Raw genomic sequence first — 23271 nt, forward strand, 5'->3', positions numbered from 1 at the left:
CACTGTTTGTTTAGAAAAAACATTGCCTTTAAAATTGACTGAATCATTTGAAGCTTTAGAATGACGTTAGCTCACACAAAGCACAAACTATCACTGCCATCCTATACCTGTCAATAGCAAGATGTGAGATGCTGTTGGCCTGTAGATACGTAAAGAGCAACCAATTAAGAGAGAAAAGAACTGGGGGGGGTCTATAAAAACTAGTCGATGCATTTAATTCTATTGAGCTCTTAATACATCGTCAATGGCAGTGGACAGTGAGTTTAGGACCGTCTTACGTCAGATATTGAGACATGTATTTGGGTTGTTTTATTACAGAAAAATAATATGATTGAATTTAATTCAAGCGTCTGCATGCATTTATGTGTGTGAATGCACGCTAGCACATGAGTGCTCCTTTGAAACAGGTTTTAATATCAAGTCGTCCCTGCAGGGCTCGGCTTCTTTCAGTGCTTTGTTTGAACAGTGTGGCGTACAAATCCACTGTGGCCGGCTCTCAGCCAAAAGGGATGAGAGAGAGCAAGAGAGAGAGAGAATTATTAGGAGTGTGTTTGTCTAAAGATATGTCGACACACACTGTGATGAGCTAAATAAAGGCCACAGTGCGAGACAGCCAATAACCAAAGACGGACCAAATATTTAGTTGTGAATATCATCTTGATTTGCTGAAATGTTGGACAAGGTTCAACAGATGTGTAATGTGATGGCCGTGTTGCAGCAGCTATGAGATTCAAGATCTAAACTGAGTATATACATAACATACGGAATATCATTGAGATTATCAACTTTGAAGTCTTCGTTTTCATTTTGATCGGCAATTTTAACATTTTAAACGACAATTAGAAATAGTAAATATAAATCCTAGTGCAGTATAAACATTTCTTTCATTAGAATGCAATATAATATAATACATATGCCAAGACAGCATGTTTCTAGTAGTAAAAACTATTTTTCATATGTTGGACCAATACTAAAAGAGGCTTCTAATGCAGGTTTACACTTATTAACATATAGCAGTTGGATGTTTGTACATTATCAGCATTACAGTGGTTTCTAATGCAACCTTTTCTTGATATTGGCAAATGAGTTATTTTATAATCCAACATTAGGATTTACATGTCATTGTTTGATTGTAGTGTCTCAGAGGCATTTTTAGCCGAACTACTGAGTATTTTCACAGAAGCACAGTGCTGTCGTCTTTTGGCATGGGAATTGTCCCAATTAGAGATAGTTCATATCGTCAAAAAAACAAAAAGCCATACCCTCCATGTCATTTACGAAGAATGACACAAGTTTGTTTTTTCTCGATTGTAGAGAAATTCATACTTAAAAATGCAGTGCCCTCATTCATTTGAATGAGTGCAATCCATTGACAGTGCTGAGTATATGAAGATAGCTCAACTTTCACCACAACCTGATGCAAGCATCATCCAGCAAGGGATCACAAACATGCATGATCTGTCTTATATAGGGCTGGGTATCTTTTAAAAAGTGACGATGTCACAAAACACCAATTTGTTTTAAAATATTGATGGTTTGTTCAGTTGTAGGTTGAAAGAGACACGATATTGGTTACTTTGAACGTATTTCTCCAAAGTCATATTACGCTGGTCAGTGAAATGTGGTCTACAGGAAGACGCATTTAATGTTTCATATAAAATGTCGTAAATATGGAACTATAGACTCTGTGCTGTCAACAAGGAGCTCCCAAGACATCGTAATGAGAGCAGAGCACATTCTGTCTGTATGTTCATGTATAATATGAGTGTGTGTTTACTGCTGGAACACGCATGCGCAGGGACTTATGGTGCGTTCACACCAAACGCGGCGCCAATTATACGCGCGAGTAGATTACATACAAAGTCTATGCACAGATGCGATGAGACTGGAGAGACTGGAGTGACGGGAATGTGCGATGGCGAGGCGCGATTGACGAGAATTCGCGGTGCAACAATTACATTTAAAGAAGAAAGGGGAGATTATTGTTTGTTATATTTACATTGTTGTTATATTTACATTGTTGCTTAATAAATACAAATTAATTGTTGCCCGTGTCACTTGGTCTTCTTTGTTCTGTAAGTGGAAACTGTTGATGTGTTACTATGATTAAGTATTTAATTGCTAAATATTTTACTGTGAGCATTTCGACGTTGAAAACACGCTTAAAATACGGTGACGTTTAAAAGACAGTTAAAAAGTTTTTCCGCAGATTATTTGAAGACGTTGATTTAACGTTCATGTTTAGACCAGATTTCACCGGGATTTGCAATATTGGCTTTCAACTGAGAAATGTGGATGTGGTTTCTTAGTAAGCCTCTAAAATGATGATATATTATTATTAGCACAATGTACTGGACGAAACAATTTAGGATTGCAAATCCCATTGAAATCTGGTCTAAGCGTGAACGTTCAATCAACGTCTATAAATAGTCGGCGAAAAAACACTTTCACTTTTGAACCAATTTTGAACGTCTGTTCAACGGAAAAATCCTCGCTGGGGTGTGTGTCCCACTGGCTAGCTGATCACTGAACAAATGCCAACCAAAATGCACGACGTTGGAGTGTGTTTGTATTTAAAAAGCAGTACGTACCACTGTACTGCACTGTTTGATCAAGTTGTACATTTTGCCAGACACCAAAACACAAGACATTTTGCCATCAGGTCAAAAGTCTGGCTATGGAAAACTAGACTGTTTTTCGAGTGGGTGTGCCTGTGTGTTGTTCTGCTGGCTCAGGGCTGACTCAGCAAATGTTGATGTGAATGTACACATCCATAGTGAGGCACATGTCGCAACATTTCTCTCTGATGGCAGGATGAAGACCAGAAATAAAGACATATAATCCAAATCCATGTAACATGACAAATAAGACAAAGTTTAGATGAATCCAGAGCAATGGAAAGAGGAGCCTGGGTAGATGCTACACAGTACAAGACTGTAATTCACTGACTAGTTAGATGATGATGATAGATGAATTTTAGATTTTCTATGTGTCAACTCAGCAAGTTGAAGGCGCAGCACAGCTGGGCTTCAGTAATATTTAATTTGTTCCTTTTTTGGAAATCTATAATCCATACCTCTCACTCACTCTTTCTCTGCTCCCTCTCCCCTCTAATACCCTGTTCCCTTTTCCATCTCCATCTTTCTCCCTCTGCCTCCATCATTTCTATGCTCTCGATTCCATACTCTTCACTGCTGATGTAATAAAGGAGTTTTGCTGACTGTGTTTCCATTTCAGGCCTCAGAGTAAATCTGTATCCCAGTAAATGTAGTAGACTTAAACAGCTAAAAAAAATGCCAAAGGGGTTCCACTATTGTAAGGCTAATGATATACAGAACTACACTGGCTGAAGAAAAGTAGAGTTTTAAATTCAATTTTAAATTACATATTTTCTGTCCATCTCTTAAAAGTTGACATTCCCGTGGTGGAAATATGTAAAAGCTTTAAGACCAGTCGACTTTACCAAGTGTGGAGGTGTATTACTTTTAAAATATATTTCATATATTGTTGTATAACATTATAACTAGCCTCATACAGCCGACCCACAGATTTATCCTACCTCATCATGGCTGACATGGCTTCAATTGGCATTTGCTTGGATCACGGGCACCATCGGTGGGCGTAAACCAAAATGACTCAGTGAGTGATTGGATCAGTCTATAGCCAACAGCCATCTGACAGCTGCTATACTTTGGCAAAATGTCAACATAAACTCCTCCTACACCTGGTTAGTCACTCAATTCAATACACTGTATTCAAATTTGTTATTGGTGGTGTTTTTTTGTTACATTTACTAAAACTTTACAGAGGTGAAACCTATGAGCCTGATTCACTAAAAGGTGCGGAGTAATGTTCTTACTGTACTCACAAAATAAGTGTACACACAAAATTACCGTGAGATTCATGACATGTGTGCACCAGCCAATTTAGTTCTTACCACCGTGCCTATGTTCGGGAATCAGAATCATTCTAAATTGACAGGCGCTTGCCTTCTTTTTGAAATCAGTATACTGCCACGCCCCCTCTTCTCTATATAAGGTAATCCTTTTGCCTAGAGGGTTTTCACTGAGATAAGCAGTGAAGTTATTATACATTTGGGAAGCATAGCTCCTAAAAATGATGAATGGAAAAAGAATACTGGAGAAATCAAGACAATAGTGTCCTATGTGGAAGGCAGAAAAGAAAGAATAATAGACTCTGGTCTGTTATTCTTTCTTTTCGAAGGAAACAGGTAGAGAAGGAGGTCAAGGACCACCTGACAATAACCTTGAGAGTCCAATTCCAAATCAACATTTGAATGCTGCGCAGCTTCTGTTTTTTTGCATGTCAATTTATTTAGTTAATTCTCTTTTACTTCACAGTTGCAGATGACAATCAGGCTACACTTATATTATTAGTATTATACTATTTGTAGAATTACATATCAGTGGTGGCTGCGTTGTTTCCAACTTGTGTGATTCAAAATATGTCCAATAACTGCAAATTATAGTCAATTGGTTTCGTTTTCATTTGTTTGTGAATGAGAGACATGAATTGTCAAAAAATGGACCAAATTAAAGTAAAAAAAACTTGAATGCATGTCGAACAGTAGCGATATCTTTATTGGTAATTGTTACAAGCTAAAATAAGAACTGCTGTCACACTTATACTGCTGATTTAACTGAATATTCACAGTCTTTTGAGTTGTCTTGGCATGTTGTAGTGTTTTTAGTAGGCTTTGGCACTATGTAATTGTCAGGTCCTGAAATGCTGTCGTGCTTTGACCCTTGTGTCTTGTGTCCTTTACTGTCCTTCGCCCATGGTTTGTTTTGGATGCCACAAATATGGAAGGAGATAGAGGCAGAGACAAGTGGGGAGGAGGGTAAAGGTGGCAATTTGGCAATACAAGCAGAGCACTGAAGTGCAATCAAAAGTCTTGTCCTCTCTACAGCACTTTGTTTGTGTGTGTGTGGGTGTGGTGATAGAAGGACTCCATTAGTGAGAACCATTGTCAGGTCACCGAACAATGTGCCTGTCAACCACAGAATAGAATAGAGCAGCGGTTCCCAAACTTTTTAGGCCGCGCACCCCCTTCTACATCCCGACCGGGTTCGCGCACCCCCCCCTTAATAAAAAAAAAAAAAAGCAACAGAGCCCATTTACAGCCGCATAAAAATCTGACCAATGAGAGCACAGTTTGCTCGCGCGCGGCGTTAGTTTACAATATTTAGTCCGCTGTTAAATGTTGCAGTGTGAACACAAACCGAACAAAGGGGCAACTGCAACATTGTATCATATTAATCCCTGAATCGGAACAAAGCAAACGAACGGAAGGTGTGAGAACGCCCTGAAACACTGCAACAAAGTTTCAATGTCTTTCACAAGGCGTCACTTTTAAAAAGCAATCAGGATGGCGAGCACACACGCACAGGCTCAGAGGCAGATTATCACATTTAATATACAATTAATGACCGACTAATGTAGCCAGGATGTCTTCGGACAAAGCATCGATGCGGCGCGACACAGTGTTGTTGGACACCGGGATCATGTCCAACTTTTTTGCTTCTTTCTCCCCAATCATACATTCCACCATCTCTCTGGCAGCTGGCAAGCTCACGTCTTCGGCGATTATGTGCGGTAGCCCCTTTCTCGCTCTTCTGTAACTGACCAGATATGAAGCCCGTAGTGCGTCATTTATAGACCCAACACATGAATGAGACTGCAGTTGTTTTGGCTGTTTTGTAACTCCTCCAATTTCGATTTAAAATATGTACGGGGCTTTTGACTTGCACTGGCATGCTTGGTGTTCAGGTGGCGACGTAAATAAGAGCTTCAGACTGTTAGCCAGAACCTCACTGCACACCACGCACTGCGGCTTTGGGGAATCTGCGTTACCAATCCAAGTGAAGCCCAGACACAGATACTTTTCATCATATTTCCTCTTTTTTTTCCCAGTCTGATGCTCACCCTCGTTTCCTCTTTTTTCACCTTGACTCCGCAATGGGCCGATGTGCTCCCGATTTGTCTGTGCTATCCCTTCCTCCTTTTCGGTCTCCTCCGTCTCATCTTCCTCTGACTCCCCTTCGATTTCTTCTCCCGGTCTCTCCCCAACGCACCTCTCCGTTCCCCTCGCCTCCGATTCCTCTCTCTCTCTCTCTGTCCCTCTCCTCTTTTACGACTGATGGCTTCAGATGTCCCACCTGACAGTTTCCCCGATTTCAGCCAGTTTAGCATATTTGCATGAATGTTGCTGAATGCATGAAGTTCGCTGTTAGCTGACGTTAGCTGCACAAGCTAGGCTGGCTCGTGTGTACACTGGCGGCAGGCGGCAAGACTGCCGGAAGGAGCTCAAGTGCATTTATTAAATTGTACGTTTTTAATTTGAAGTCTTACAAAGGGGATTTTTATAATTCATGTTTTTATTTTGTGAAAAATCCCACTTTTTAAATTAAAATTAATTTTTTTTTAAATATTTAATATTATGACACCATCAGACGCCATTACACTTTTCCTCTCTCGCACCCCCTAGAGCCAGCCCTGGGGGTGCGCGAGCCACACTTTGGGAATCCCTGGAATAGAGGACAATAGAATAATAGAATATAACGCAATATACTACAATAGAACATTAGAAGCAAATACCAGCTTTTTTTTAGCAAATCTTAACTCAGTTAGCTTGAAAAGCAGCAAGAGGTTGCAGTTGCCAGAATCAAAAATCTGTGAACCATGTCTGAAATTCTTCAAAAAATTCTTCATGATGTGAAGTGGGAGGGCCCGCTAAGTTTTTTTCTTATGGATAATGTAACAATCATATTGGCCTATGTTTTGACAACCGGTTTTAATTATTTCACCTTTGTTTCTATTTACAATTTAGAGCTGAGTGATTGGATGTTTCTTGCCCTAATGTAACCAGGAATTGTAGTTTTCCCTTGAATTTGTGTTTATTATTGTTTTTTTTCATTAGCAAACAAAGATGTTAAACATTTGTACTGATGATTTACCGTGAGAGTTTCAAGTTGTAGAAGTGCTGGTAAAATTATTTATGGAGATAATATATGGGACTTTTACTTCCAGAACTAGAGACACTCGAAATAGCTCCACATAGTTTAAATCTCAAATATAAACTGAATGGTTACACTACTTATACTTACTTGCGGCTAAATTCTGGAAGAAAGTCAAATTGAATAGAATAATGGCACTACCTCTTAAAATCTGATGAGGGTTGCCGTGAGACATTTGTTAAAGCTAAGGGTTGGTAATCTTCTTCAAAATATTTTTATTTAGTTATATTTAATGAAATTGCCTTTACATCCCAAAAGCAATCAATAAATTAAACACATTGACAAAAAAGGGAAAATAAAGCTAGTACATGTAAAAAGCATGAAGTGATTCCCTTTTTTTTTTTGCTGGACGCATAAACCAGGTGATTAATAATACTGGTGATTTCTTTCCAACAGAAAATATATTGTCTGTAAAAATTAAAAGGGTTTTAAAGTTTGTTTCAACTGAACTCCTGCTCATTTCTAACTGTGACATAATTAGAAGAAGCTCTGAGGTCTATTTTGTGTGTCCGTTCCAAGTATAAATAACAGAACTCTGGCTGACCGTAGCATCAATTTGTACCTCTCACACATAGTGTAGCTGCTGGTAGCGTCAGCATTAACAAGCCTAACAAACACTGGTTGAAAAATGAGTCGTACAGGAACAAGAATTATTGGTCTTCAGTGGCAGTAAACACAACACTATATTATGAATGTAACACCAATAACTGTGCTATATTAAGAGCTTGACAAGATATTCAGGGCCAATGAACACTAATATTAACTGAGAAACAGGGCTAGGTGTCTGCTATGGCTCTCTGCCACAGACACACATACACACTGGGTAAGCCTCTCGTAATAGAGCTTCTTATAGCTACATTACAGTGTTGGGAACGAAAAGGAGCGTTTTTGAGTTATCAGCAATTATGACTTACTAAATTATTGACATCAATAGAATTATTAACGTCAGTAAGATTATTAACGATTACTTATAATAACGGGGCACCATACACAAACCACTTTTATAACAATACAGCAACTTAAAACATAACAAACAAAGTAATATACACACTATGACCCAACTAAGCCCAGACACCAAATAAGCCCTTACTTTGAGATGGCCTTTTAATGGCCGACGGTCCTTCTGAGTTCTTTGGTTCGCGAGCTCCGTGCTGTGCGGCAACAAACTCTGAGTGTCAGAGATGGTTTCTTTGGCTAAGTAAGGGAATTTTTCTTCCTTATAACCGGCATAAAGTCGACTTGATTGGAAAGAGAATTTCTCTCAAGAATGCGTTTTCTTCACTTCTGCAGGCAAGTTGTCCGCTTCTCCTTTTTCAGGATGCGAAACAAAAACAAAAATAATCTTTTGGTATTCGTCCAGCGAATGTAAGACTGTGACCTAGGTTTTTCTTTTAAAAGCACCAAAGCTATGTTTATGGCAGAGAGCTGGGGGTGAAGCAGAGTTTTGTAGTTTCAGGGAAAGCAGGGCTGAGCCACAGGGGGTCCTGGGGTGTCTCTGGCTATTATTGGTTTCGCATCTAAGACCATGTGAAACATGCCTTGGAGCTTGCTCTTATCTCAAACTCAGATCAGGCCTTTTGTTTAACAAGCAGGCCTAAGTCAGATTCCTTTGTTTCAGAGCACATGGTGAAGGCCTTGTCCAGGCCATGAGGGCCCAACAACAGGTACCTTCACAGCAATTCTCTGAAAGAGACGTAAATATGAGCTTTTAAGTGTAGCATTCTGCTGTACTCTGAGAAGACAATTAAGTGATAAGATATTTACTTTAAGCAAAAAACTAATTTATTATAATTTTTTTATCAGTATTAATCAGTATTTCAGCTCTATTATTAGTAACCTTTATTCAGACAAAATCCATTGAGACCGAGGTCTCATTTTCAAAGGTTTTAGTCATATAAAAACAAAGATAGCAAGAGCAGCGAGAACCATCGCCTATACAAAATAAAGTGATTCGTTTTCATCAAATCCTGTTACTGTATGGCCTAATATTAATGGACTTCCACTGTTACTGTAAAGCTGTTAGAATTGTGGCCTATCTTATATTTGCAATTAATATGCATTCAATCCAGTTCAATTATTTAAATGAAATGATAAGGTATTTTATCAAGAGTAAAATAATAGCTGTGATTTAACTGCAAGCTTCCAATCTATACACACCTCTGCATTAGCAACCTGCTGAAATGCAGGTACAGGCACCTTAACCCTCTCTCATAACTTCAGGGCCCTTGGGAGCAACTGCACTTGGGACTGGAAGTACAATGGCTGTGGTCATTACAGTGAACGGTGTGAACAGTGTGATGAGAGGGTATGTGAGCCCTTGTTGCTGTACTTTATCTCCTTGGAGCAGAGGCTGCATTTAGCATACCCTGCCTTATAATTTTTTTTTTAATACTGTGACAGCAGGAAGCTGTACTCACGTCTGTTTAGACCTTTATCCAGGCCCAGATCCTTCACATCTCAGCCCTGCGTCAAGCTGCGCTACACAAACAGTGTCCTCTTCACTAAGCTCTTTGACCTCATCATCTCATCAGTATCTGGGCCTCATCATCGTGGTCATGAAAGTTATTCTGACCACGAAATCGCCTCATTCTACTTTGAGTTTTAAAAAAAACAACCTGCAACCAGATCCACCGGTGTTCCGGTTTAACGTTAATGAGTGACCGCGTGAACTGAACCGGAACACGGGGGGGGGGGTGCATGTTTCATCACGTTACATTTTTTCCTCCTAAATCGACAACGGTCTGCATGCAGTGGACGTTAGCGTTAACCCAGCATGTCTGAACTGTAACGGAACATAACGGAACTTAAACTTTAGCGGAGGGAAATGAAGACGGTTTAGACATCTTAACGCTGATTGGCCAAGACCCGACACGTCACATCAAAGATGTTTTATTGCGAAGATCACGACATCACCTTTTCTCCTGGTCTCACTCCCATCTGACAAACGCTGGTTTGCCAGTTCATCGGATTGCTTGTGTTTCTTGAAAAATCATACTTCATTTTTTTTTGCAATTTTGCAGCATTGCCAGATCTCAGGAATTAACTTGGTGAGTAAATGTTAAGTGGACCGGCATTTATAGAGCGCCTGTCTAGTCTTCCGACCACCCAGAGCACATTACACTGCATGTCACATTCACCCATTCCGACTCACATTCATACACTGATGGCAGAGGCTGCCATGCCAGGTGCCACCTGATTCATATCCTTCACACACAGATAGGTGTGGGTTCAGGGCCTTGCCCATGGACATGGGGATGGGAGGAGCCCGGGATCAATCTCTGATCTTCCGATTAGTGGACGTCACGCTTTACCTGCTGAGCCACAGTCGCACCACAATGTGGGAAATACAATGTTACTACTACTGATAAAAAAAGATGCAAACTTATGAAAATATGTTACAATTTAACAAAAACCACACTAAAGAAGAAATGTTATTACTGCTTATGTGCCCTTGAACAGAGCAATGACTCCCCTTGTGCCTCATGCTATAACCCCCTATACATATACATCTACCTCAACCATATACACACAACCATTGTGTGTGCGTGTGCACGAGCTCAGCAGCAGGTAAGCCCTGATACTCTCCTCCTGTGCTTGTCATGAATAAACATCTGCTCTGACTGCAGACTTAACAGCTTGTAATATGTAATACACCCTATCACTAGTTGAGTGTGTATTTTGTATAGTGTATGTGTGTTAATGCTCCATATCAGAGCTGTCTGTCAGGCAGCCGTGCTTCTGCATAAAAGGAGCCTGTTCAACAAGCCCTCAGCACTGTCACTCTCTGCCTCCCCTTACACGGTGATTTCTCATTCTGTCCTTAAACGTCTCATTCTTCCGGTTCACTTGTGCTTCATTGTTTTCTCTTGCTCTCCTCCATGTATCTCTCTTTCACTGTCTCTCCATTCCTCCCTTCCTAAAACCCCTCGTCTACTGTGCTGTGTTTGCTGAGCGAAGGCAGGATGGCAGAACCCCTCTCTAACTCTTTATTTGATCTCATTCTGTAATCTGTCAACTCTCTTTTTCGCTCTCTCACCTGTTTGCTAAGCAAAGACAGGGATATCCTCACTCTACTTGCCGCATCTAATCTTCTTTTCCTTTGTTCTAGGATTAGTCTTTCTCCTACCCTCACTTGGGTGAATCTTTACCATATATGCTTTCACATCTCTCACTCCAATTTTTTTATTTTTTATTTATTCAATTAAATGTTATCTTTATTTAGTCAGGCTTTCCCATTGAGACACCAATCTTGTTTTCAAGAGAGACCTGAGAACAAAAAATATTAACAAGAACACAATCAGAAGCAAATCGGAAATATTACAACTACATAATAAACAGGAATTGAAAACTTGCAAGAATCATCAAAACATTAGATTTGAAAGCTTTAAAATATCCAAACGGGATGTAAGACTCTAGTTTGAGGGCAGGTGTAGTTCATTCTATGTAAATGGTGCATTGTACCTGAAACCATTCCTGCCAACATTGCTGCGTGCCATAGACTGTATATAAGATGTGGACGTAGTCACCAGGACGTCATAGGGTGGAGCTAATTGCAACCAAACCCTGAATAAGACATGTCAGGCGACCAAAATGTTGCAATCATCTTTCATGAGCTGAAAACACAATGTGAAAGGGTTAAAGTTCTATGATGAAAACACGGAAAACTCAGTCACAAGGTAGCCACGCCCTAAAGCATAACCTGCTTTATTGTCTGTTCTAAATGGACCATCATTTACTAAGTGAACATCATGCTGTATTGAAAAAGACTTGAAACTATAGATTGAGACCATAAACTCATGTTTACAATGTTTAAATGGACTTCACTTGTATTTCTCTTTTCTAGTCTTGCCGACCACTCAAAGCGCTTTAACACTACATGTCTTCATTCATCCATTCACACCCAAAAACAACGCTATTGTTGGTCTTTACTAGTGGAACATTCAGTACAATGATAAACATCTACCATATCAGCACTGTATTTATTCTCTTTATTTCTCTTTCTTTAAGGGGCTACCATGCAAGGTGCCCCCTGCACATCAGAACTGTGTTTACTAAGGTAATAGATCAAGTGAGAAGTAGGGTCATTTTCTCATAGAATTCTATGCAATCAGACTTATTTTTGCCTTCAAAGGAATCACCCTCTCATGGCCATTAGACAGAATGCATGTTACAGTAGTAGTTACTGGATCTTATACTGTAGTTACTACATTCATATGAAGAAGAGATACAAGGTGAATAACATAAGATGGCTTTTTCTTCTTGACTTTAGGGAGGTCCATCCAACGTGTGATACAGAACAATGATGAGGCTGGGGAAAAAAGCGCAATGCACAATGATGCACAGGGTATAATGGCTGAAGTATTAATGGGGCAGCATCATTATCCACAACATCACAATCCAAATCACAATGGACCTGATTTGGATTGTGATATTTAAGATAAAATAATAGCCTAATGGTGAACGGAATATGACACGGCTGCCCCTTGGCGATCGGATCACCAGCAATTTGACAAAAGCAACCATCACCCAACCCTATGTGTAAGAGCACTACTAAGGCACTTTTCCACAAAGTTTTGCAAGAGCTGTATGAGTTTGACAACTTCTCCAGAATGTATTCCATTCCATTCATAATTTTGGATATACAATCAGAATGTGGTCAGAGGTTACGTTGTTCCCTAAAAGTTCTTCCAGAAAGTAAGCTCTTCCAGAAAGCAAGCTCCTCCTGCTGCATTTGCCACCTAATGACAGTGTTCTGTTTTATAAACGGGGACGCAATGGTGTTCTCAGATGATGATCGCAATGACCTACAGCAGCGGTTCCCAAACTTTTTAGGCCGCGGACCCCCTTCTACATCCCGACCGGGTTCGCGCACCCCCCCCCCCTTAATATAAAAAAAAAGAAAGAAGCAACAGAGCCTTTTAAGCCTTCATAGCCGCATAAGAATCGGACCAATGAGAGAACAGTTTGCTCGCGCGTGGCATTTGTTTACAAGATTTAGTCCGCTGTTAAATGTTGCAGTGTGAACACAAACCGAACAAAGGAGCAACTGCAACATTGTATCATATTAATCCCTGAATCAGAACAAACAAACTGAAGGTGTGAAAACGCCCTGAAACACTGCAACAAAGTTTCAATAACTTTCAGTGACACAAGGCGTCACTTTTAAAGAGCAATATGGATGCGAGCACACACGCACAGGCTCAGAGGCAGATTATCACATTTAATTTACAATTAATGACCGACTAATGTAGCCAGGATGTCTTCGGACAACGCATCGATGCGGCGCGACACAGTGTTGTTGGACACCGGGATCATGTGCAACTTTTTTGCTTCTTTCCCCCCAATCATACATTCCACCATCTCTCTGGCAGCTGGCAAGCTCACGTCTTCGGCGATTGTGTGCGGTAGCCCCTTTCTCGCTCTTCTGTAACCAGATATGAAGCCCGTAGTGCGTCATTTATAGACCAACACATGAATGAGACTCCAGTTGTTTTTGGCTGTTTTGTAACTCCTCCAATTTCGATATAATCAATGTAAGGGGCTTTTGACTTGCACTGGCATGCTTGGTGTTCAGGTGGCGACGTAAATAAGAGCTTCAGACTGTTAGCCAGAACCTCACTGCACACCACGCACTGTGGCAATCTGCGTTGCCAATCCAAGTGAAGCCCAGACACAGATACTTTTCATCATATTTCCTCTTTTTTTCCCAGTCTGATGCTCACTCTCGTTTCCTCTTTTTTCACCTAGACTCCGCGATGGGCCGATGTGCTCCCGATTTGTCTGTGCTATCCCTTCCTCCTTTTCGGTCTCCTCCGTCTCATCTTCCTCTGACTCTGGCTCGATTTCTTCTCCCGGTCTCTCCCCAACGCACCTCTCCGTTCCCCTCGCCTCCGATTCCTCTCTCTCTCTCTCTCTGTCCCTCTCCTCTTTTACGACTGATAGCTTCAGATGTCCCACCTGACAGTTTTTAAATTAAAATTACATTTTTTTTTAATATTTAATATTATTACACCATCAGACCGCCATTACACTTTTCCTCTCGCGCACCCCCTAGAGGCAGCTCCCCACTTTGGGAATCCCTGACCTACAGGTTGCTCTATAAACTGTCCCTAATCTCATCTCTCATATAAGCATAATAGTTAGCAGTTTGACATGATTATGATGGACCAAGTTTTAAAATGTACATTATTGCTGCTTTTGCTTGTGCCTCAGCCACTGTTGTGTTTGTGGTGTGTTGCGGTGGCACAGCACTGTTATGCACCGAGCTCCCTGATCTTTTGTGGGAACAGCCAATCGGTTTCAACTGCTTGACCTGAAAGATGAAAAACTTCTACTTATTACTTGAGTTTCTGAATTTCTAGAGAGAAACCACTTTCCTTGTCGTATACACGACTCTCTCTCCGTTGCTGTTGTAGCTGACAGAGAAGTCACAGGCGGGTCTTCCAGCTCCGGCTTTCATTTGCACTTGCTATAGTGTGACTGACTCGCAAGTCAATCCGCTTGTTGTGCTAACTTCAGCAAATGTTGCTCACATGGTACAGCTAAATGTTTTTCGGGTGGCTTGTGATCTTTGGTTTCACTTGAGCTGCATAAATCTACAAACCGTATTCTGCTTCCCCAGATCGTGACCCATGTACCATGACAGTTCGGCACTAACACACAAACCCTCACAGCTATAGTTGATGTATGTCCCTGTAACTACTGGTTGTGTGTGAGATGACCACATTCATCATAGAAAACATTTTATTCTTCATCAGTAATGTGTGTCTGCATGTGTGTACATAATGCAGCTCTGATATGGCAGATGTAGCGAAGGTCAAGAATCAAGTGTGTATGAGTGAAAGGCGAATGACCACTCTTCACACATGCCTACTGTGCTCCACTGTATGCATGTGTGAAGAGTCACTCACCCCTCTATGGGGCTGTAACAAGATGTGTGTGTGTGTGTGTGCGTGTGTCTATTGTATCATCATCTAAAAAGCACATCACAAAGTGACCGAGAGCACAACAGAGATTGTCATCTGTTGAGGAAATCATTCAAGTCCAGTTCAGAAGTTGCTGTGGTGTTTTGAGTTTAAGGAGAAATGGGGGGCATTAAAGGAAAGATACACAACAAAGGAGGAAGGGGGGGGCATTCACATTAATACCTGCAGGAAGGACACATGGTGGCATTTGGTCAATTCAAGGGGCCGACACAGTAGCATGGCGTCATTTGGTTAGGAAGTCTGGCCACCATGTGTATTCTTCATCACATCCTTGGAATGTCACAACTCCCTGATTCCGTTGAGGAATTAAAACATTTAGTATAATGCCTTTTTAACCCATCTAGTCCTGCTTCTCTATTTGTGAAAATAGATAATAAATATGGCATGCTTAAATTCACAAGACAGCCTCACACTTCTAACCCTGGGGTGATGAATGCTAAAGAAAGAGCCTTGGGCAAGAAATGGCTAAGAAGCGGGACAACAAGAGGACATAGTGCACATGCAGGGAGCACTGCAATATTTTACATCTAAGCAATTAGGAGCGAGCTATTCTGAACTACAGAGATGATAAAACAACTTTGCTTGCTGTTTGACAACATGCCCATTCAGAAACTGGGGATGTTGACCTAAGTTGTTATGTTACACAGCAAAGTGCAAAAATCAATCTTGGAGCAGAATTTGCAGTCACAATGTCATTGTCACAATTATACACCTTGCCTAAACGTGAGGTTACACCTGGAGCAGGGTGAAGAGCCAGACAGCAACTCAAAATCAGCTTGCAGGTCAGCATTGCTGTTGTAGAGACGGTGAGGGCGGCGTGTGCTGGAGGAAGGAGCAAGCACCGTGTTTATTTTGATTTATTGTTGTTTTTTTATAGAGCAAGGATCGGCTAGCCAATCAGAGGCAGAGGACAGGTCTTCGCAGAATGATGTGCTCAATGTACCCCTCTATCGTCAGTTTCCACTTGTTACAGGCAGCATGTCTTTTCAAAATAAACTTCCATCTTCACAGGAACTTTAGGTCAAGACAACAAAACAATGGCTCTGGATTGAAAAAAATCCAATAAACTACCGTAAATATCACCTCCATTGGTACATGTGTCTAAGGTTGCCTGCTCCTGTTAGAGAGTTTAGGCTTGATAAAGGAGGAATCTAATAAATGACTAATAAATTAATCAACTTTTCATATTTTTGACACTTATTTCTCAATTAGGAGGGAAAGATGCGTTCTGCAGTTCACACCAGCACATTATGGCATTTGGGCATTAAATATTCACTTAGGCAATATTTTGAACTGATAGAAGCATGTTTGAAAACAAGCAATAAAGACAAAGACATTGTTAATATACATGTAATTATTGATATGAATAAAATATTGAATATGCTTTAATAACTACGGGTCACCACCCTGGGATAAGGTACAATTAACCAAACCATTGATACAGTCTCAAAATAAAGGCCGTTCAATCAGAATGTCAGTATTTAAAGACCACTGAACATGTAAGAGATGAACAGTGAAGAGTTGAACAACACAACACCTATGCACAATGTGTGTAGGTGTGTACAGGTGGAAGGAGTGAGAGAAAGCAAGATGGAAAACGTGACCACGGGGCTGAGACACAGGAGAGTTCCTGATGGCGAATCAAACAAGATACGAGGCTTTGTTTGTATGGAGGACGTAGTTTCCACGTCAGTGATACACGATGGCGTGGAGCAACGCTCAGTTATGCTACCACGTTGTCTGTGTCTGTGAGCTGTGTGTGTGTATGCACGTGGAGGCGTGTAAGAGTGTGTGGGTTAATGGAAGAGAGGGAGAGGAAAACAAAGAGAATCCTAATTGCCCTGGAAAGACACAACAGCTGTCCTTTGTCACCCAGAGATCTGCCGAGTTGCACTGGTTTAACTGATCAAGTGACAGAAACTAACACAAGCAGGGGCCCACGGCGAGGGACAACACAATCAGTGAAACATTTTAAACACGGAAAACAAGCAGTATGCACAAAAAAATAAGGTAGTCCCACAGTATTAAACAGGACTTGGTGGCCAGATAAATTCACAACACACAGTAAAGCTTACATAGGTTAGCCTATCTCTGCCAAGACAGAAGACTCTACTTGTATCGCTTAACGCAGTGATTAAGGTGTGTTTTTTCCTCAGGCTCAAACAATAACAGGACTGTCAGATTATTGCCGTGTTACAGGAACATGCTGTGGACCTTGTCCAATGGGAAGCCAGGAACTGATTTCAAAACAAATCTCACATTATATTGTTAATGGTGTAAGTTACTTGCCAAAAGACCCCTACTTGAACTTTTGGCTGTAATTGTGTTATGAGGCCTTTTCCCCAGCAGCTTTTTTCGACTATGATGAAAAAGTCTACTATGATGAAAAAGGTCTATTTGCTATCCGTAAGCATGTGTCCGTACTTGCCAAAGATCATTTGTGAGAATAAATAAGCATTACTCTGTGTATTGCGGGGGGACCATGCGTTTTTTCTAGTTCAACAAAGCCAACAGAGTGGCGACTCTGAAAGAATCTAGATCAAAATTGTAGTGCTTTTCCTTTGGAGCCAACAAAAGTATCCATCTCAATCTCTGAGTTTAAGTTAATTTAAACTTTTGTTACAAATATCCAATGTTAAAGACAAATAGATTACATAAGGAATTCAAAAATAGACTCAGATTTGATTGAATTCAATCAAACCTCAACCTTTGTCCCAGGAATAAAATACAAAGGCTCCAGTCATTTTTGCAATAATTTATCAATTTAAAGCTAGGTTTGTTCATGTATTTTGAAAGCACTGTGTGTTATATCTGTTGAAATTATCTTTATATCCCGGCAACAATCAATAAATAAAATGCTCGGACCCAAAAAAAGAACAAATGGGGTTTTAATGGTTGTCGCAGGACTTCAATAAGGCTGTCCAATCATTGCATTTGGCCTGAAAGAAATGATTGGACAGCATACCTGCCTGTCTAACTTCCTGTGCACACTCACCGGAGTCTACCGCAAGCTGCGCGTTTGTTGTTTACACCCATGATGATAATTTGGGGGGAGTGGCTTTGGAGGGAGGCCTGAAAGGTCGAGTTGTCAGTAATGCTGACTTGACGACTTTCTTGCCAGACTTTTGGAGCTCATGCTGCTAGCTACTTTCATAGAACACATTTAGCAACACTTGGCTTGGCAACACCCAGCTTAAAAAACATTTACTATTTCTATATGTTTAGTTCACTAAAAACATCTCTTTTTAGAAATGTAAAATGGCATTACATTTGATGAAGGGTGCATAATGACTTACATTTTGAGACCTTGAGACTTGCTTGTGACTTGCAAAACAATGACTCTGGATCTATTTACACACAACTGTGCTTCACGCTCAGGGGTTCTTGATGGAAACATGAATCTATGCAGAGAAGGGTGTTATGTGCAGGGTGTTTGATTATCTAGAGAAAAAAAAAATGAAAAATTTAATTATTTCACCGTAAATTACTGGCAGCAGGGACGCCAGTAATTTACTGTTTTACAGTGTCCTACCGTAATTTACATTTACGGTATCTTACCGTATACTGGATTATGTGATAGGATTACTGGGCTTTACCGTGATTTTACGGTATTTGCCAGAATGTTACCATTTATTTAGAAAGGGTAATACAACCCATTACTTTTGCAGTTAATTCCCAACAAATAAAAGAATAACAATAGACATTCAATACATAATTGTTGCAGTTTATTACATGTCCTCAAATAATAAAGGGACATTTGTACATCACAAAACTCACAATGTACTGCATGTTTAGAAGACAACAAATAAACTACTAAAATCGTTATTAACTAAACTCATTAGCATCAACAGTGTAGCATTTAATTAAAATAGTATTAAGAACAGTGTCATATAACTGCATCACAGTCTAGCTTGTTAACAAGTCTTATACACATTTATAGTTATTTTGAACTGCATGAACTCACACATGAATGAAAACAATAAGGAGAGAGAACTCCTTGAAAGAGGACTTGACTACAGCGTCTGGCTGGTATCCTCAATCTCTGATGACGAGTGACTGTAAAACAAACAAAATAAAAAAATGAGAAACTCAATTTTCTGAACTTCTTAAAAGAAGCTTTGGGTGTGCAACTGTGGGTTTGCATGTGCCTCACATATGTTAACATTTCAGTGCAAGTCTTTGCAAAAAGCTAATACAACAATACCATACAGTTTAAATTAACATTTCAGTGCAAGTCTTTGCAAAAAGCTAATACAACAATACCATACAGTTTAAATTAACAGACTATGTGATGAGCTGATGACGTTAGGTGAAGAAATGAAGCTAAGACAATGGACCACAATGGACTAATGTTCAACAATAAAATGAGTTTGATCTGGTGTTAATGTTGCTCCCGGGATAACACACACGTAACGTTACCGACACTGATGAACTGAAGCTGTGATGTCCAAAGTCAAGTTCAGGAAAAGTCGGTCACGTCTTGTCACTCAAAAATGACTTTTAGGCAATAACAAAAATATTCTATCGTCATTACAGATACATTAACCTACAATAGACAGTACGATGTAGGTGGATTGTGATTCACTGAACGTACAGAGATGCATATATCCACCTCTTCGCAAAAGATACTGTATCATGCTGTTAAATTACGGTAGTCTGCTGTTATTGTTAATTGACGGCATGAAGTGTTAATTTACGGTATTAGCTGTTAATTCACATGGGCGGGATGAACATTTAACTGTATGTTACAGTTATTATGAAATACTGTAAGATACCGTTGAAAATCCACCGTAAATTTACAGCAATTCATTACAGTACATAAAAACTGGCTCCGGACATCTGAGAGCTACACTCATGCATTTTTGGCTTACTAGTCCCAGCTTCACTGCACACTTAAAGCTGCACTGGTTCAAATGGAATCATATCTGTTCCGTGAGACAGATAATGGTGAAAACATGTTGCAGTTGCACATTTGCTGCAAAATGTTATGCAACTAATGTAATTTGGAACAGTTGAATTAACGTGTCCATAGTGTCACGGGAGTTCACAGGTAGGACCCAAACGCAAGACCACAGGAGACAGAAGTGAATAGTAACAGGTTTTATTTAGACTGTGCGTGCAGGTGTGGAGCCCGTGGTCCGACACCAGAGCGGCAGATCGACGGTGTGAGGCCCGTGGCTCGACACCGGAGGGCTGGTGGGTTGACGGCGTGAAGTCCCGTGGCTCGATACCAGAGAGTAGCCAGATAGACGGGTGTGAGTCCCGTGGCTCGACACCGGAGGGCTGGCAGCTTGACGGCGAGTGTAGTCCGTTTACCACAAGGCGGGTAGAGCGGCGGAGTGTAATCCGTAGACCACAAGGAGGGCAGAGCGGCGGAGTGTATCCACAAACACAAGGAGGGCAGAGGATGCCACGGGGTTTCAGCGGGTGAAAGACGGTACGACCTGACGACCCCAGACTGCAGGACCAGCGCTTATGTAGTGACAGGAGACTCATTAGTGGGTCCTGAGTCTGGTGTGTCAGGCTGCAGGAGGTGATCGGCTGGAGTGTCCTCAGCTGTGCCCAATCAAGGGTGCGGCCATGGGAGGTGTCTGGAGGCAGAGGACAAACAGAGCACATGGCACACAACAACAAACAGGGGAATGACAGGACACATGAGGAGAGGAGATCAGGGGAAACACCCAACGGGTCAGACAGGGATCCTGGATCGTGACACATAGACTAAAATGTATTTCAATAATGTGACTTAAAAACAAAGTGCTGCACATGTTTTACTGTAATTGTTCTTACTATAATATGAGCACAATCACATTCACATTTTGTAATCAGTCCAGTTTACATGGGCCCCATGTTACTTACATTACTGCCTCATAATGATTGGATAAGTGGTGTGCATGTTAACGTGTGTGGCAGCAGCAGGAAGAAAATGTTCTGTGACAGAAAGATACTCAGTAGTAGTAGTGGTAGTAGTAGTAGTAGTAGTAGTGGTAGTAGTACAAAGAAACAAATTAATAAAGCTCAAATTATTCAAGGGAGATCTCTTACTATATTTTGCAAGGGAAAATGCAAGTCAAAACATGTTTTTACTTGTGTGTATTGACATATCTATAATTTCCATAATTTGATGTATAATTGAATCAGTGTTGGTCCTGAAGACTCCAGCTAAAATAGAAAAGAACAAGATGAAAAGAAAAAGATGGTAAATTATTTTTTTATTTTTGTCCCAAACCCAATTTATACAGATTTTAACATACCAAGTCAAAACCCACCATGACATCCTTGATCATTGTAGGTCTTTGCTGCATATGTAAAGAGCTGCTTGAGAATGTCAAATTCTTTTGGATGTGCTGCATTATATATCTTTCTTAATTACACTTTTTTACAATAGGCCATCTGACATCTGTCAGCAAACTGTGGGATATTGTTTTATCTTGACAAGACTTTCAATTTAAAGGAATCACTCGAACCTGAGCATAGATGTAGGCCTAATGATAATATGAATAATGATCATAAAGTGCATTTTTTAATCCCGATAAACTGCGTAGTTTGAATGAATAGAGCTGTGCGTCCTGTTCTGTGAATGTAGATTCAACCAGGCAAGCTGTTTGGAGTGTACAATATTTTTAGGAATAATGGCATTCTTTTGATGTAAATAATTGTGGTCTTGAAAACAGAATAACATTTCATAATCAGAGAGCAGACTGTACACAATTAACCAAGCACATAGCCTTGAAATCAGGTTTTTTTGGCAGTGTATATGTGTGTGTGTGTGTGTGTGTGTGTGTCATGGGTTTGAGAGAAAGTGGGAGAGTGTGCATCTGTCAGTGTAAAACCTTGGCATGGGTTTGAGTATGTCTATTAGCATGCGTTCAGTTAATCCAATAGCCGATACAATAGCGCTGCTTTAGGCTTTGGACCGCCTCAGTGTTTGTATGTTGAACACACACATACGCACACACACCCCAAACAAAACATGCTCACCCTAGCCTTGAACACTAAAATGGAAACCTGTAACAGCATGAAAGGTAAATCTTTTGTTCTTTACCTTTGTGAAAAGAAGAGAAAAAAACATGCATGTTGGTATGTAAGTGCGAGAGTAAGTTTTGTGAGTGTGTGTGTGTGTGTGTGAATTGGAGTCATGGAATTTAAGTGGATCTGATTGGTTACCATGGTAGCAGCCATCACAGTGACAGTGTGACTAAACAATTATAAAAGGGACACATCTGTCCAGCAGAAGTAAATGCTTTGCTAACTCAGACTCAAGTTTCAAATGACGCATAATACAGCAGATTGGGGCAGAGCTGTTCTCCAATGGCTGAGAAACTATCCAAGTGCAAAAATTGCAACTTACTAAGTAAGTATTTTGGTTGCTAAATATACAGGCAGAAAGACGACGGCCAAACTGGGTTCACTTCTGGTTTAAAATTGAACAAAATCTCCAGCAGGTGGGTGAGCTTGAACAGGCACTGATGCCGTGCCATGTCTGTTTCAACTCCAATAAAGAACAAAGAGCGGTGACATCAGTTGACATGTTCTTGGATGCATACGAGTGCTGGAACCATGTGGACTCTCAAATTTGGTAAAAAGACAAAAAAAATAAGAAGGAAAATAATAACCCCTACAGTTTCAATAGGGCTTTGGCTAGCCCGACGTTGTCGGTTGCTCGGGCCCTAATTATAATTGGTGCCAGACAGTGAAAGAGTGCAAGCTGGGTTTGAGACAAATGGCTGATGGACTAAATATTGGCAATGGATGTTAACAGTTATTTTGTTTACATTTCTGTCCTCAAGGAGCATTTTGTCTTTGCTTGAAACAAATTGCAGTACTTAACAACAGTTGGACTGCGAGCATCGGGAGTAAGTTAACATCATTGGTTTTACCATTGATGCTGTTTTGCTGTTATGCACTTGGCCGGAAAGCTAGGCTACTGCATGTTAGCATAGTTTAGAAGGTATCATGGAATATAATTTGCTTAGAGCAGTACTGGCTATTATGTTTCAAGAGGTTTATGAGAACTGACTCTTCTGTCCAGTGTTTTGGAAATCCTGAAACATTCCGTTGGTGGATGTATCGAACCTTAAATCAAATCTTCGTGGGTTTGCGGAAAAGAGAAACCCAATCATACAACATCTCCAAACAGAACTCCTTTACATGGAACACATACACAGAGATAACGTTTGTTATCTTAAAATAGAAAAGGCTTTTTTGCTGACATTGAGAAGCTATGTGCTATTGAAATACAACTGTCT

The sequence above is a fragment of the Melanostigma gelatinosum genome, assembly GCF_949748355.1.
Source record: "Melanostigma gelatinosum genome assembly, chromosome: 11".
NCBI lineage: Eukaryota > Metazoa > Chordata > Actinopteri > Perciformes > Zoarcidae > Melanostigma > Melanostigma gelatinosum.